The sequence below is a fragment of the Schistocerca serialis genome, chromosome 7 (genome assembly GCF_023864345.2).
Source record: "Schistocerca serialis cubense isolate TAMUIC-IGC-003099 chromosome 7, iqSchSeri2.2, whole genome shotgun sequence".
NCBI classification, from domain to species: domain Eukaryota; kingdom Metazoa; phylum Arthropoda; class Insecta; order Orthoptera; family Acrididae; genus Schistocerca; species Schistocerca serialis.
Genome location: NC_064644.1, coordinates 531,944,278 through 531,958,541, shown reverse-complemented (window position 1 = coordinate 531,958,541; position 14,264 = coordinate 531,944,278). Strand labels below are relative to the sequence as shown.

Genomic DNA, 14,264 nt, shown 5'->3' with positions numbered 1-14,264 from the left:
AATAAATTCTTTTCTTTTAATCTAGAGCCAAGCAATTCGGCGTTTTATTTTCCTAAACCCAGATCCCTAACCAAATCGTTAAGCTCGGTCTGTGTAAACAATTTGGACTCTATCCTTTCTGCATTACAATAGAATTCATCATCTGGTTCATCTAAATCACGTTGTACGTCAGAAAATACTTCTGTTGGAATAGAATTTAAATTATCTGGTGGTTCAAGAACCGGCAAATCCACACCATACCCTACTGGTCGGATGGCGGATGGAAGGTTAGGGTAGCTTATTACCTTCTTGTTTTTCGAATTATGACCAGTAATATCAACACTGCAAAAGTGGCAATCATCGGAATGATTTCTTGGTTCCCTTCATACCATAGGAACAGCAAATCTAAAGGCTTTTTTCTCATTTTTGGACAATTTTCTCAGATCTTCAACACACACATAACATACCTTATGTGGCGCCCAAGATTTATCTTGATCACCAAGTTGAGATCCAAGTTTGATAGATAAACCTTTTTCACAATGTGTGTAATATTTCTTTGGTGTTTTTTAATCACAAATTCGCCATAAATATAACAAAAACTGTCAGCAGAGTTTTTACAACCACGATTAGACATTTTACTGAGCACATGTACAGGAAATGGGAAAGTGAGATTAGGTTGACAGTAAACCAAACACCATCTGTTAACATAAAAATAGAGTCGACTTTTTTTCCAGAAAATGTTTTTCAGCAGTGCTATCAACGTCATCCACATTCATTACACCTCCTTTTTAAATTATTTTAACTATATAAAAGCTGTTAAATTCTCTAAAAATCGACGAATTTAATAAATTTAACTGTAAAACGCGAAGAAACGGTGGGTGATACAGTTTTTTTAAGTATCATATTTGGATTTCCCACCCTTCAAAATATAAGAATAAGTTATTTTCAGGAAAAAGTATTTACACCGTTGGCCTGTGTTATTCATTACTTCTTCACAGAAGCATCTTTTTGTTTACTTTTCAATTGTAGTGTCCGCTAACACATGCGACTGACCTCATTTAAATTAGCATACTTTCTTTTAATAACACATGCAATCAACATTTAAATAAAATGACTAGCAAGATGCTTTACTGTTCATTAAATGAATACACAAGTATGACAAAATATGAGGTATTGCTGCTATATTCATCTCCTGTGTAAATGTGGGAACAGGATGTTCTGACAAACATTTACATAATGAGAGTGTTATAAAAGAAGTCGTAAATCAATAAAGAAGATAGATACAGATACGTAGCTTTCAGAGATGATAGCTATAGTCTAATGCTATAATCTGAAATACAGTTTATTGAAATTAAAATTTGTTAATTCAGAGGTTCATTGTGAAAACGTTATTCACCGTGAAATATTAGCTTCTGTAGTTTTAAGGATACTGAAATATTGTTGTGTCATTGGATGTGTCTCATTTTTCTGAGATAGAAGATGTATTCAGATTTGCACTAATATTTGAATCTGAGTTCTTGTAGAATCTCAAAGAGCTGTAGCTTAGCCAGGTTTAAGATTCACTAACACTCCGCCATTGCTTGGATCATGTCCTGCACAAAGGCCAAGCGAGTAACAAGTGTCAGCCGGCCGGAGTGGCAGTGCGGTTCTAGGCACTACAGTCTGGAGCCGAGCGACCGCTACGGTCGCAGGTTCGAATCCTGTCTCGGGCATGGATGTGTGTGATGTCCTTAGGTTAGTTAGGTTTAATTAGTTCTAAGTTCTAGGCGACTGATGACCTCAGAAGTTGAGTCGCTTAGTGCTCAGAGCCATTTTTGAGTAACAAGTGTCAAGTTTCCAGCTTCGGGATTTTTCCCATTTCTGGCGACGCAGCTAGTCTCACTACCTGGACTCGCTTCTACAGGTCAGCTACCCGCAGGTCGTAACCGCCGCTACGCCTCCAGAGACCTCTGCCCATTAGCGTTCAGCGGTACAAGCAAATTCATCTTACCTCGTACCAATACTGGGAGGCCTTAACTCACCTGAATACGCGTAACCTTACAAGGGGAAAGTAAAATACGTAATTACATATCCCCTCCTTTTTATCCCCTCCACCGTCACGTCACGCTGCAGTCCTCAGCTGGCAAATCGTCAAAAATCGGAAACTTTCGGTCACTATGTATATTTTCTTCAGCACCCGCTCGCCGACCTTTGAGACGCTGCAACACAGCAGTGAAGTACGAGCAAGAACTCGAGCTAGGAGTGCAGGCGGCAGCTGTGTGAACCGAGCGCGCTGTTGGCACATAAACCATTTTAGGAATAGATATCTTTCCGGTAGCAGGCCCAGTAGGGGTTTCGGTATGCTGCTGCTTGGAATAAATGACACTGCATATACTGGATATGACGCTGTGGCCTCCGCGGAAGTCTTCTTCCTGTAGGCAAAAAAAAAAAAATAAAATAAAATAAAATAAAATAAAATAAAAAAAAGACTATTTCCATCTAGTGTATAAATTTTAATGACGTGTCATTTATTACGAGGAATGGGAATGGTAACTTGATAGTGTCGCTGTACAGGAAGAGTTTTATAGTATATGTGAGATTAAAACTGTGTGCCGGACCGAAACTCAAACTCGGGACCGTTGCCTTTCGCCGGCAAGTGCTCTACCATTTGAGCTACCCAAGCACGACTTGGATAGCTCAGATGGTAGAGCACTTGCCCACGAAAGGCAAAGGTCCCGAGTTCGAGTCTCGATCCGGCACACAGTTTCAATCTGCCACGAAGTTTCATATCAGTGCACACTCCGCTGCAGAATGAAAATTTCATTCTAGAAACATCCCCCAGGCTGTGGCTAAGCAGTGTCTCCGCAATATCTTTCTTCCAGTAGTGCTAGTTCTGCAAGGTTCGCAGGAGAGCTTGTGTGAAGTTTGGAAAGTAGGAGACGAGGTACTAGCAGAAGTAGAGCTGTGCGGACGCGGTGTGAGTCGTTGCTCAGGTGGCAGAGCACTTGCCGGCGAAAAGCAAAGGTCTCGAGTTCGAGTCTCTGTCCGGCGCACAGTTTTAATCTGCGAGGAAGTTTCATATCAGCGCGCACTCCGCTGCAGAGTGAAAATCTCATTCTAGTATATGCGAGAGCTGATGTTGGATAAAACAGTACTGGGGGCCGTACGCTGGACACTACGTGTCCACGCTTTTAATCAGTCTCACCGTTGACCACGTATGTTATCTTGCCTGTCTTTTCCTTTAGCACCCCTGAACAAGCGTTATACACCTCGAACAGCTAGGGATATTTCTTTTATTTGGGCCACAGACGTGAAAGCCCATAAGCAGGCTTATAGAGGTATTCAGAAAGAAGGTGATGCTCCAAATCAGGTAAATCTTTGAAAAAACGTCACTATTCACTGGAAACAACTGCTTAAAATGTTTCTTTATTACACAACGAGTTTCGGTCCACAGACCATCATCAGGCATCACAAAATATTTACATCAACAAGGCTATATCAAACAAATGGCGTCGAATAATATAAAAGGCATGATTTGTCGATGTTGGCAGATACAAATATTATTTGACGCCAATGGTTTTACACCTCATTGTACGCGGTTATCAACATTTTATACCTGATGATGGTCTACGGATTGAAACTGCTTGCATGTAAAAGAAATTGCAGTCAGCATATCTTTGTGGTGAAACATGACGTTATTAAGAAAAAATCCAGGTTAAGTTGACCGAGATGATATTGCTAAGAGTTTCGTTGTGTGGGATGTCCGTGAGATTTGCCCATGAACTTCATGTACGCTCTAGAAAATTAGTCTCCATTTGGAAAGTTTTCGCGTTTCAAACGGCTGACCCCGAATTGATTTCAATATGGAAGTCTTGATTCCCATTAGCTGGCACCATATTTATCTGACAGCGGACATATTGATTTCCATTAGTTGCTTTCTTCTTTTTCCATACAGTGGGTGCTGATTCCCATAAGCTATCATAACGGGATAAAATTTTTCTTCCCATTTCAAGTTAGGGCGGAATACGTTACCCCAGGTACTAGTCCGTTCAGAACTACTACTACTGTCTGCCGACATAAGAGGTGGAAAGTCTCTATCTGCAAGAAAATAGGCATGTAATAAATAATGAAAATATTCTAGACGTTCATTGTTAGGTTTGCGCTATATTAGGTCTCCGACGAAGCAGACATCAGTTTCGTCAGGGGACAGGAGAGGCAGTCGAAACAAAGTTTTCAGAAGTCCTCAGATTTTAGATTTCTTTGAATGAAAGCCATTTGATGATTATTTGTTCAAACAACAATTAACGATAATTCGTTGTCATTTATGGTGAGTACACTTGCGACAGAATACTGGCTTACTTAATTACGGATAAACCTTTACCTATATTTACTGTGAATTGTCTGAGTGTGACCGAATGTTTGTAGCATTTCTTTATTTAAACTGTGTTGTAATATATTAGTTGAATCAGATCATATCCGAAGAGCTTACAGACGATGAATTTTTGGTGGGGACGGTCTTTAGCCAGTGGAGTAGCAGACAGTAGCGGAACACTATGAGAGTCAAGTGAAGGCTGCGACTTCTCGAGTGAAGAGCTCAGTGGAGTGATTCGGAACACTTTGTGGCGAGTTCTGGAAGGATGCAGTCCTGCCTAGGGTAGTTCGTGATTCAGTCGTAAAGGTGATAGTTTCTTGGAGGTGAACACCCCTACAATACTTCAACTTTTGAAGACAAATGGTTCAAATGGCTCTGATCACTATGGGACTTAACATCTATGGTCATCAGTCCCCTAGAACTTAGAACTACTTAAACCTAACTAACCTAAGGACAACACACAACACCCAGTCATCACGAGGCAGAGAAAATCCCTGACCCCGCCGGGAATCGAACCCGGGAACCCGGGCATCAGAAGCGAGAACGCTACCGCACAACCACGAGTTGCGGACAACTTTTGAAGAGACTTTATATTTCGAAAGGTCTGAATGTGCTCCGGTGCAGGACTCTAACTTTTGCCGCTTTATTTACGGAACTCAGAATAGACAGAGTATGAGTTACTAATCTTCGTATAGCGTTTGTTAATTTGTGAGTAATTATGTTGAACTCTAAATTATATTGAGTTGGTGAATCTTTCATATATTGTGGTCACGAAATGGACTTAGTTTTCGTGAGTCGGCCACGATTGGTTTTTGGATTTTTCTACCATTCTCGTATCAGTCTCTACGTAACTTTACTGCATTTGGTAAGGGTATTTTCTGTCTGCATTTTAACTGTATATCGTAGGACCACTTCCCGTTCATTTTAGATGTCCTTTCTTGAATAAATATTATTCACCATTATTCTCTGTCGTTTACATAAATCACAGATGTTTGAGCAGAACTACTGTTGTTAAATTAATCATTTTAATTTTGTATTTGTATGTACTTTTTCGCAATTCTAGTCAATGTAACCATAGACATCTGTACTCCGGCCATCTTAGATGAATCCTCCTGTAACCGAATACTGGAGTTGGTCGGCGACTGCACTGATCAGGCATCTGGTGTCATAAGAGCGCTGGACTTTTAAAAATACGGGGTGAACAAAAATTGGCCTACTCGGTCGCCACAGCGCGGTCCCTTTCATGTTAACAAAAATATCTGTAATAAGATTTCATCCCGTGAATATTTCCAATAGAAAATTGTCGTCACAGAAAGGCAATTTGGAGACGCTGTGACCACATGTCAAAAAGTAGCTTCATTCCCTACTTTGTAGTTATTCTACGCAGTTAGAGCAGTAACGCAAAAATGCTCCTATCGGAGCAGAAAAAAGGCGAACACGTTCCTGTTCAAAGAACTGTGACTGAAAAATGGCTTACCAGCTGCTTCATTCTGTCTTCCTCAGTACCTTTAAAAAAATTCCCAAAAACTTTGACATGTGAAGATATTCTCTCACTCTTACAAGCTTCCCTAAGTTAAGTCGCTTATACTCACTAGCCCATCGTTGTAAGTCGCTCATATCTCTTCAGTCCCACTTGCCTATTCTCACTCACTCACTCCCTCCCTCGCTCCACCCAACTCATTGTAGTTACCTCTTTGAGTCTCTGTCACTGTCTTCATTCACACAGCCACAGTCTCCTTCGATCTGTCCCACTATTAATGTCTCCTGTCTCTGTCTTGCTCTCTCTTATTCTTACTATCTGCTTCCTTCATTTTTACTGCTGTTGTCTCTTTTCACTGTCACTATACCACTCTTATTTAACTGTCATTGTCATAGACTCTGTCTCTCTTTATCAGCAGCTCTAACACCCTCCACATCCTCCTTGTCTTTATTTCTCCCCCACTTTCCCTGTCTCCTTGACTCTTTTCCTAGCCCTTTCTGTCACTGTGAACCATGTTCCACTACCATTGTGTCCCTCTGTTTCTTACACATTACCATTATCTCCTTCCCTCCTTCTGTAATACAACCACTGCCCACTATCAGCCAGTATTTATTACTTTTCCATCTCCTTACCACTGCCACTGTCTTCTTCTCTCTCAGAACAAGAAAGGTCGAATATGTTCATATACTAAAAGTTCTGAAATTTTTTTAAAGGTGCTAATGAAGGTAGAATGACACAGCTGGTACTCCACTTCTCTGGCAGAGCCCTTTAAAAAGGAGCATATTCGCCTTTTTGTACTCCGAAAAGAACATTTTTCCACTGTCGTCCTTCTTCTGGCTGCTACAGCAGGGCAGGTCGCTCAGATGAAAAGTATTTTATGGATCAGTAAAATTTTGATGGTTTACTTATGTGAAATTGAAATAACGCAAAATTATGTAATTGTGCATCTCAGAGCGCATTTTACGAGCGCAAAAATTTTGCATTTGCTTGTGTGCTAAAACACGGGGTTTCCAGAACACTTCCGATGATAACGGGGATACTACACAGTATAATTCTCCGTGATATGTCACTTTAAAAACTGTGTTTTCACCTCACACCGAATTTTACGTGTGCAACTAGGGTAACTTTGAACCTCTGTATCTCGGGAGTAATTTTCTAGTTTGTTCGAGGTGCGGATCTTAGAAATGCCTCATAAAAATTTCAGCCATTTCCTGAGCACAGCCGTCTTGGAATCGGTGGCTTGGTTTTGCTACGAAAAAACAACAAAAAAAAGGTTTGGGGTTTCCGAGAAACCACCCATGAACGAATGGTGCCCCCATAAGCTCCTTAAAAAAGGACCACCACAGACCACTTCAAATACAACAAGAAGCAACCGATTTGCTCCATTTGCCTAAGCGGGAGGAGATTTTAATATTCATACTTTGACCCTGAGCTGTAGGATAGTGACGCTAAGACGATCTTACTGTTGGCTGTACGAATGATTCATAGCCAAAGGGCTATCCATAACACTTGAGCCTAAGTTTCTATCACCAATAAAAACCCGAGGTTTGAGCCGCCAACCAATCTGTTTTTATGTGCGGCCTTTTGGAAAATATTAGTTAGTTATCAAAACTGTTTATGATGTCAAAAGTAATCGCCATAACTGTAAATAGATTTATCTCACTGTGAGAAAACAATTAATGCCTTCAAGCAAAAATGTTTGCGGCTACCCACAGAACTATGATCGTACGCAGGCGTCCAACTTTCCGTCCGAAGCAAATCGACGGCCACGAATATCGTTCTTCACGGTTCCAAAAATGTGTAAGTCGCATGGGGAGAGAACATTATACGGGCGATGTGTAAGGGCTTTCTAGCGAAAAGCCTGCGGTATAATCGAAGCAGTCTTGGAAATATGTGGGCGGCATTATACTGTAACAGAATGATGCCGTTCGCCAACCAGCTCCTCATTGACTTTATGGAACACGGAGCCACAATTAACTCAAAGCAGTACGTGAAGGCTTTGCAAAAACTGAAGCGCGCCGTCAAGTCCAAGCGCCTAGGAATGTTGACGGACTTCATCATTCTCTCGGAGGATAATTCCCGCCCACATGCAGTCAAGATTGTTTCGACTACGCTGCAGCCTTTCCGCTGGGAGGCAGCGATTCAACGAGGCATATGGTAGGGAAATATGCACTAAATTCAAGCACAAGGTGAATGGGCAGACACCGGCTTGAGGGCAGGAACATGCGTGAAGTCTTCAGTGGCAGATTTCCCGGATTTTAATCAACTAACCGGCGGTGTTTTGTTTACAGCTAAAAGAAATTTTTCCAGCAAATCAATTCTTAAAGAGCGTCTATAATACAGAGAAGTTTCTGAGAGTGTAAGTTTGGAACACAACGTTATGTGGTGGTGAACCACAGACTATGGGAAAACAGGAAAAGAAGAAAATCGGAGCGTTTGAGATGTGCTACAGAAGGTTGTTGAAGATAAGGTGGTCTGCTCAGATAAGAAATGTGAAGGTTTGCGTAGAACTGCCGAAGAGCGAAACGTATGGAACACATTGACAGGACGATAACTTCCATTGTATTTGAAGGAGCTGTAGTGGGGAGAACTGTACCCGACGACTGGCACTGAAATACACACAACAAATAATTTAGGCCGTAGGGTAAATGAGTGTGCTGATCTACGATGAAGAGACTGGTACTAGATATGAATTCGTGGTATAACGCACCGAACCAGTCATTAGATTGCTTGAAAAGAAAATATCAAACAGTAGAGTAAAGAAACGATAAATCTGAGGCAGCGACTCACTTCGTCATCGATCTATTCACAGCAACAGTGAATAACAAGCAGAAAGTGGGACAGATATGACGACAATATCTATAGTTATCATGAGATCGCTTATAATGCGCAGGCGCGCGCGCGCGCGCGCGTGTGTGTGTGTGTGATTTGATAAACGGGCACCTATGTGGTACAGATGATACTGCTGAAACCTGAACTGTGCTTCATACTGCTGGACAGCATTCGCTCTAACGAGTGAGGTGTAGATCTTAACTAGCTTAGTAACTTCTGTGACGAAGGTGAAGGACTCTCGGCAGTATTCGACGAACATTTGCCAATCGATTCCAGTAATTTAAGTAACACTGTAGAATTCTGACTATGCTACAATCTATAGTTGCAAATCTTATGGGTTCTTTACATTTTTCATGATTTTTCTGATATCTATATTTGCTAACTTCCTTAGCTTCCTTCATGATATTACTTATTGTAACACTCACTGACAAGAAGTATTTAATTTTTTAAGGCCTTCTCACTTTTCTAACCAGGAGGGAAGAACAGCTATAATATAATAACATCCATCCACGTAACTTGTACAGCTAGAGTGTTTCATAGGCAGATCGAGGAGTGGAAGTGGCAAATTATAGCACACAAATGAGAAGTAATTTGCTGTACCGGTCGCACATGTATTTTTTAAAAATATAACGTGGTATTTGAGCAACTTCCTTTAAAAAGAATGGTATACTTTTAACTTCATTTAAATTCATTTAAAAGAGAAGTTCAGTGATATAACACGTATCGTTTGCTTAGGTTTACAGAGAAACAAGCCGGCCGGGGTGGCCGAGCGGTTCTAGGCGCTACAGTCGGGAAGCGCGCGACCGCTACAGTCGCAGGTTGTAATCCTGCCTCGGGCATGGATGTGTGTGATGTCCTTAGGTTAGTTAGGTTTCAGCAGTTCTAAGTCCTAGGGGACTGATGACCTTAGAAGTTAAGTGCCATAGTGCTCAGAGCCATTTGAACAGAGAAACAGCGATAAAAGAAGACCATATTTTCCTACTTATTATCTTCCACAGGAAAAGAACTCATTTCTACTGTATCTGAAAGTGTGGCTGTTGCACAGCCAAACGGCTATAGAAATAACTCAGGAACAGACTGTCTCCACAAAAAAATGATTTTCCGCAACTGTAATAGAAAATAATCTGAACGATAAGAAAGGGCTGCTAAATGTGGGGTATCGGAATTTCTATGAAAGAAGATGTATAATACATTTTTCTTTCTGATGTAACTAAGAAAAATTTTTGTTACATGTAGATACGATACCGTTAAGTACTTAAACAGCACGGCTAAAAAACTGTAAAATTTGAAAGCAGACGTTCTTTTAATCCGATCAAATCACTCACGGGCTATCAACTTCCGTAGAGTGAATTGTTTGTACCGTTTAATGCTGAAAGGCAAAGAAAACTGCAGACGGTTACTTCCTGCTCTTGTGGCTCTACGTTGGGGTTACATACATACAGTATGTGTTGCATTCCCACGCGGAAATCTCCTTTGTAAATGTTAAACAATGGAGGATAAACTCCTGTGTGGACTGCGACAGTGTACTACGTAAGCTAGAATTCCTATTGCGTTTGCTAAAAAGATCTACATTTTGTAGCAAAATCCTAGTTTTGTGTACAGCGTCAGAGCTTTTAAAAGCTTGAACGCTTAGCTATGAATACACCACAGTTTTGATATGTGTGTGTGGACAACTCGATTTTAATCCTTTTCCTCCATGTGACAAAGTGTCAGAATTTTGTTACTCTTCTGACACGCTCATCCGCTTATAAAAAGATTCCTCCATGAACTACATACGGCTGTAGGAGAGACAAACGAGAGAATAAAACTAATGGGTATTCTAAAAATAAGTCTGCAGTAAATGCAACTTCTGTCCATAATACATTGTTCACTTTGGTAGCATATAGGTGAAAATAGCTTAAACGCTTCTGACGAATTTCTACGCATTATGCCTCGAATTATTATTATGAACATCGCTCACAATTAAGAAACCTGTTAAATAGCACATAAATGCATATTGAAAATTAAATATCAATTATCTTACGTTATTTCTCCATTTATCCTAGTACAGCGGAATAATAAAATTGATAGCTGCTGCAGACTAAAAATGAAATTGTGGAACCATCAGAAAGTGTTGTATATTTACTCACAGGCAACTAGCTTTCGCTCAGTCGAGTATTTTCAAATCACGGTTAACACGATATAAAATTTAGGTAAGGTTCCTTGGCGTCAATTACGTAATTGTTATTAGCTGCAAAATTTCTCATGTGAATGATAAAAATATATCCGTTTGAAAATCATATTCGCCGTTGAGTGAAGAAATCCATCGTCAACGTCGAATATGACGTCCTTTAAAATATTCTACATGACTGTCAACCATGTCTATGAGAGGTTAATATCCGTTTAAGTAAGGTATGTGTAATTTGGCTCTTATGTGCGCCTGCCCAGTTTAGCTAACAGCAATGTGAGTAATAACGTAGACACAGTACATTGCAACAACTTCATATGTACACAGGATATGTTCCGTCACTTGATGATCCCGAACAGTTTATACAGAATTCAAAATAGTAATAGACACTCGATAAATAAAAGTCCGAAAAAGTATGGGTGAGATTAATGATCGTAGCGATTTGTATGCACAAACTGTATTTTTTTAAGCAAGGTGTGCAGGTGAGGTACCTGCTATAGAACGATTTCTGCCCCATTAAACAATGTTTGACAGTCAAAGCAGATGAAATTGAGAAGCGTCAAAATTCTAGGGCTTAATTTTTTAGCTTATTAGCTTTTTGCTAAAGATATGATGAACCTGGAAACCAAATTCTTGTTATTACTTTTTCGCGAGCACTCGCGAAGGCCGTCACAACGGTACATATTTTCAATTTGAATAATTATATTACCTTAGTGGACAAGATATCTGCGAGTCCTGAAGCTTGCTCAAAAATATACGCTCGTTTGCGGTTTGTCACTTGTCGAAATTATTATGTCATCAGCTGTTTTGTTGTCATGAGCTGTCTGCCAGATACAACAGATATCGACGATATGTGCGGCGACTTATGAGTATACTCTGGATTCTCTTGCCCGCATGAGGTACTGAACGTTCTTCCGTTCCCTGTGACCTACCTTTTGACCTCTTTATAGTTTTCATCTGAGACTGTGGGCATTCATAGTAAGTCTGTTTAGTGAATGACGTGCAGATTTTTCTGAAGTTTGTCATATCGGTTGAAATTAATCTTAGGGGAAAGCTATCGAAACACACAGTTTCCATAGAATTCTTACTTACGCGTTGTAGGTTCCAGAAGAATGTGTGAAATAAACTGTAAAATATACACATAAAGAGCCAGTCTTGGTTGCAAAGTTGTTTTTAATACAAAATTCCTAATAAAAATTGCTGTGGAATCGAGCCCGTCTCCTTGTGCCATTACGGAAACCGTTTGTTGTACGAATCAGCCCATCACTCAATGGAATAAGCTTTAAAATATGTTTTCTTCCTGGAGGCAGTAATATGGAAATTTTTGCTGCTTCTTCGCGAATCATATAATCACAGTTTTCTACAACACTCATAATATTAAAGATGAATACCCTGCAAGAATGATCTTTTGTCGAGCTACAGCTTTCCGAATACCACAACATGAAATTATTCATAACAGTATCTAACCAAATTTGTATAAAAGATTTAAGAATGTGGTGTTCTGCAGCTGATATAGTTTATACAGCTACACCACGTACTGCTGTCAAATATTATGTTCTGTTGGTGGCCATTGATCTCACTGTAAGTAGAGTTATATAGTGAACTCGAAAGTCGATAGCTACAGACAGTGAGAATACGATTTTTATTTGTGCAGGAACGAAGTTTACGGCAGGGTTGCGAAGCGAGGAGATTTAGAATAACTCAGGCACCTTGACACGAAACAGGTTTTCCACCTTGTGCAACGAAAGGCCAGATGTCTCCAGGTATTGAAGGCGTGTTAGTGACACGTAATAAAAACGCTAGTGTTTGCCTACTTAATATTAAGGCAACAGCCTGTAATGCATCAGAACTCGAAATTCTGTAACTAAATTTTTGACCAGCGCTAGGAGATGGTCCATGTATATGACTGAAAGTAGGACCAACTTAATCAAGTTTGTGACGGCAACATATGGTGTAACTATGTAGCTACGTCTTGCATGAAATGGATAGAAATTGCTAGATTCTCTTTGAAATGAGCTGCGTTCACTAGCACAACAAGTGTAGCCGTGGTCTGCACGGCATCATCAAAAGCTTTTTGAATTTGTTTTCGTCAATATCTACCCATAAATGATGTGCTTGCAGTGGCTCAGTACTTAGCCAATAGAAGAAGAAACAAAATGAAACAATAAATCGTGAGTATTAGCTGGTTTCTCTCGGATAATTCACGCTTAACTTTTAGTGTACAACACCATCACGGAATGTATATAAATATAAAAAGTTGCTACAGGAGCTGTTTGTACGAGTTTGGCGTGAATTATCCGAGGAAAAAAGCAAGTAGTAGTCGCGATTTATTGTTTTAAAATTTGTTTTCTTGTCTATGAGCTAGAGTTTAAGCCTTTGCAGGCGCATCATAAATAAAATAAAAAATCATCTGCCGATGACGTGCTGATCACGTATTTACTTTTGGTGCTGGTGAAGGCAGTTGGTTTCAGAGAGAATGTTCTTATGTATAACATAGTGGACGTAGGAGCCATTAAAGGTTTTAACATACGTATATACAGTTGATGGCATACTGCAACATTTTGTTAGGCTCCTTTAGGGACTTTCTATTTAGAAGCATTGTCGAAACCCTCTGAGGTCTGAGGTCTGGCTTTGCCGTCTAGGAGCGCTTGTGGGGCCGCCGCTGGCGAGCACCGCGCACTCACCTTGGCGGAGAGGCGGCGGTCTGCGACAGGGCGGTCGTGCGGTCCGTCAGAGGCGGCGTCGGCGGCGGCGTCGAGGGCGTCTCGGAGGTCGGCGGCGGCGGTGGTCGGCGGGGCCAAGCGTCGGGCCGGCGGACACGCACCGCTTTATATAGGCGGCGCGACGCCCGCGGCGGCGGCGGCGGAGGCGGAGGCGGCGGCGGCGGGGGCGGCGTCGGGGGCCGCGGCGCGCGCCAGCCGGCCCCACGTGGCGACGCCAGCGCCAGCGCGGCCGCCGCCGGAAGCTGCCAACTGGCCGCTCCCCGCCGGCCGCTCATCACCCACCACTGCGTCTTTCCGCGGCGCAGCTAGAGAAAAGGCGGCGGCAGGATTGCGGCGCTCATGCCCTGTCTTAGATGAAACCCGATTTCCTCAGTCAGTAACAATTGCAGCTTGTGAAGGAAATGAACAATATAACTATAATAGCAATAAAGTAGTAATGACAAAGAAAGCCTCTACAACAAGTAGTCAGTCCTCTGTACGGCAGAGTGCCTATCCCTAACCTAGAAGACCTCAGTTAGAATCTTCCAATTACAGGAAAGGAAACTGCTGCGGAAGATAGTGCGACCAAGAATTCTTCGAGATAAGAGACGGTGGTACAAACCTAATAATGAACTCTACCATCATCAACAGAACCTTATCGATGCGATCAGAAGAAGACGACCAGCAATCAATGGCCACCTGTACGGAATGGACCCCCATGGGCTGTCCTGTAAGATCTACAGGGTAGTCAGC

The 14,264-nt window shown here is 41.3% G+C and overlaps 1 protein-coding gene across 1 annotated transcript in view; it reads right to left on the bottom strand.

Annotated features, from left to right (window-relative positions):
* Nucleotides 1–13,596, bottom strand: part of LOC126412781 (prothoracicostatic peptide-like) — a 658,136-nt gene extending 644,540 nt beyond the window's left edge. Inside the window, exon 1 of the mRNA XM_050082551.1 lies at nucleotides 13,494–13,596. The gene's annotated coding sequence lies outside the window, so the exon portion shown is untranslated. The remainder of the gene's footprint in view (nucleotides 1–13,493) is intronic.
* Nucleotides 13,597–14,264: the final 668 nt, after the last annotated feature.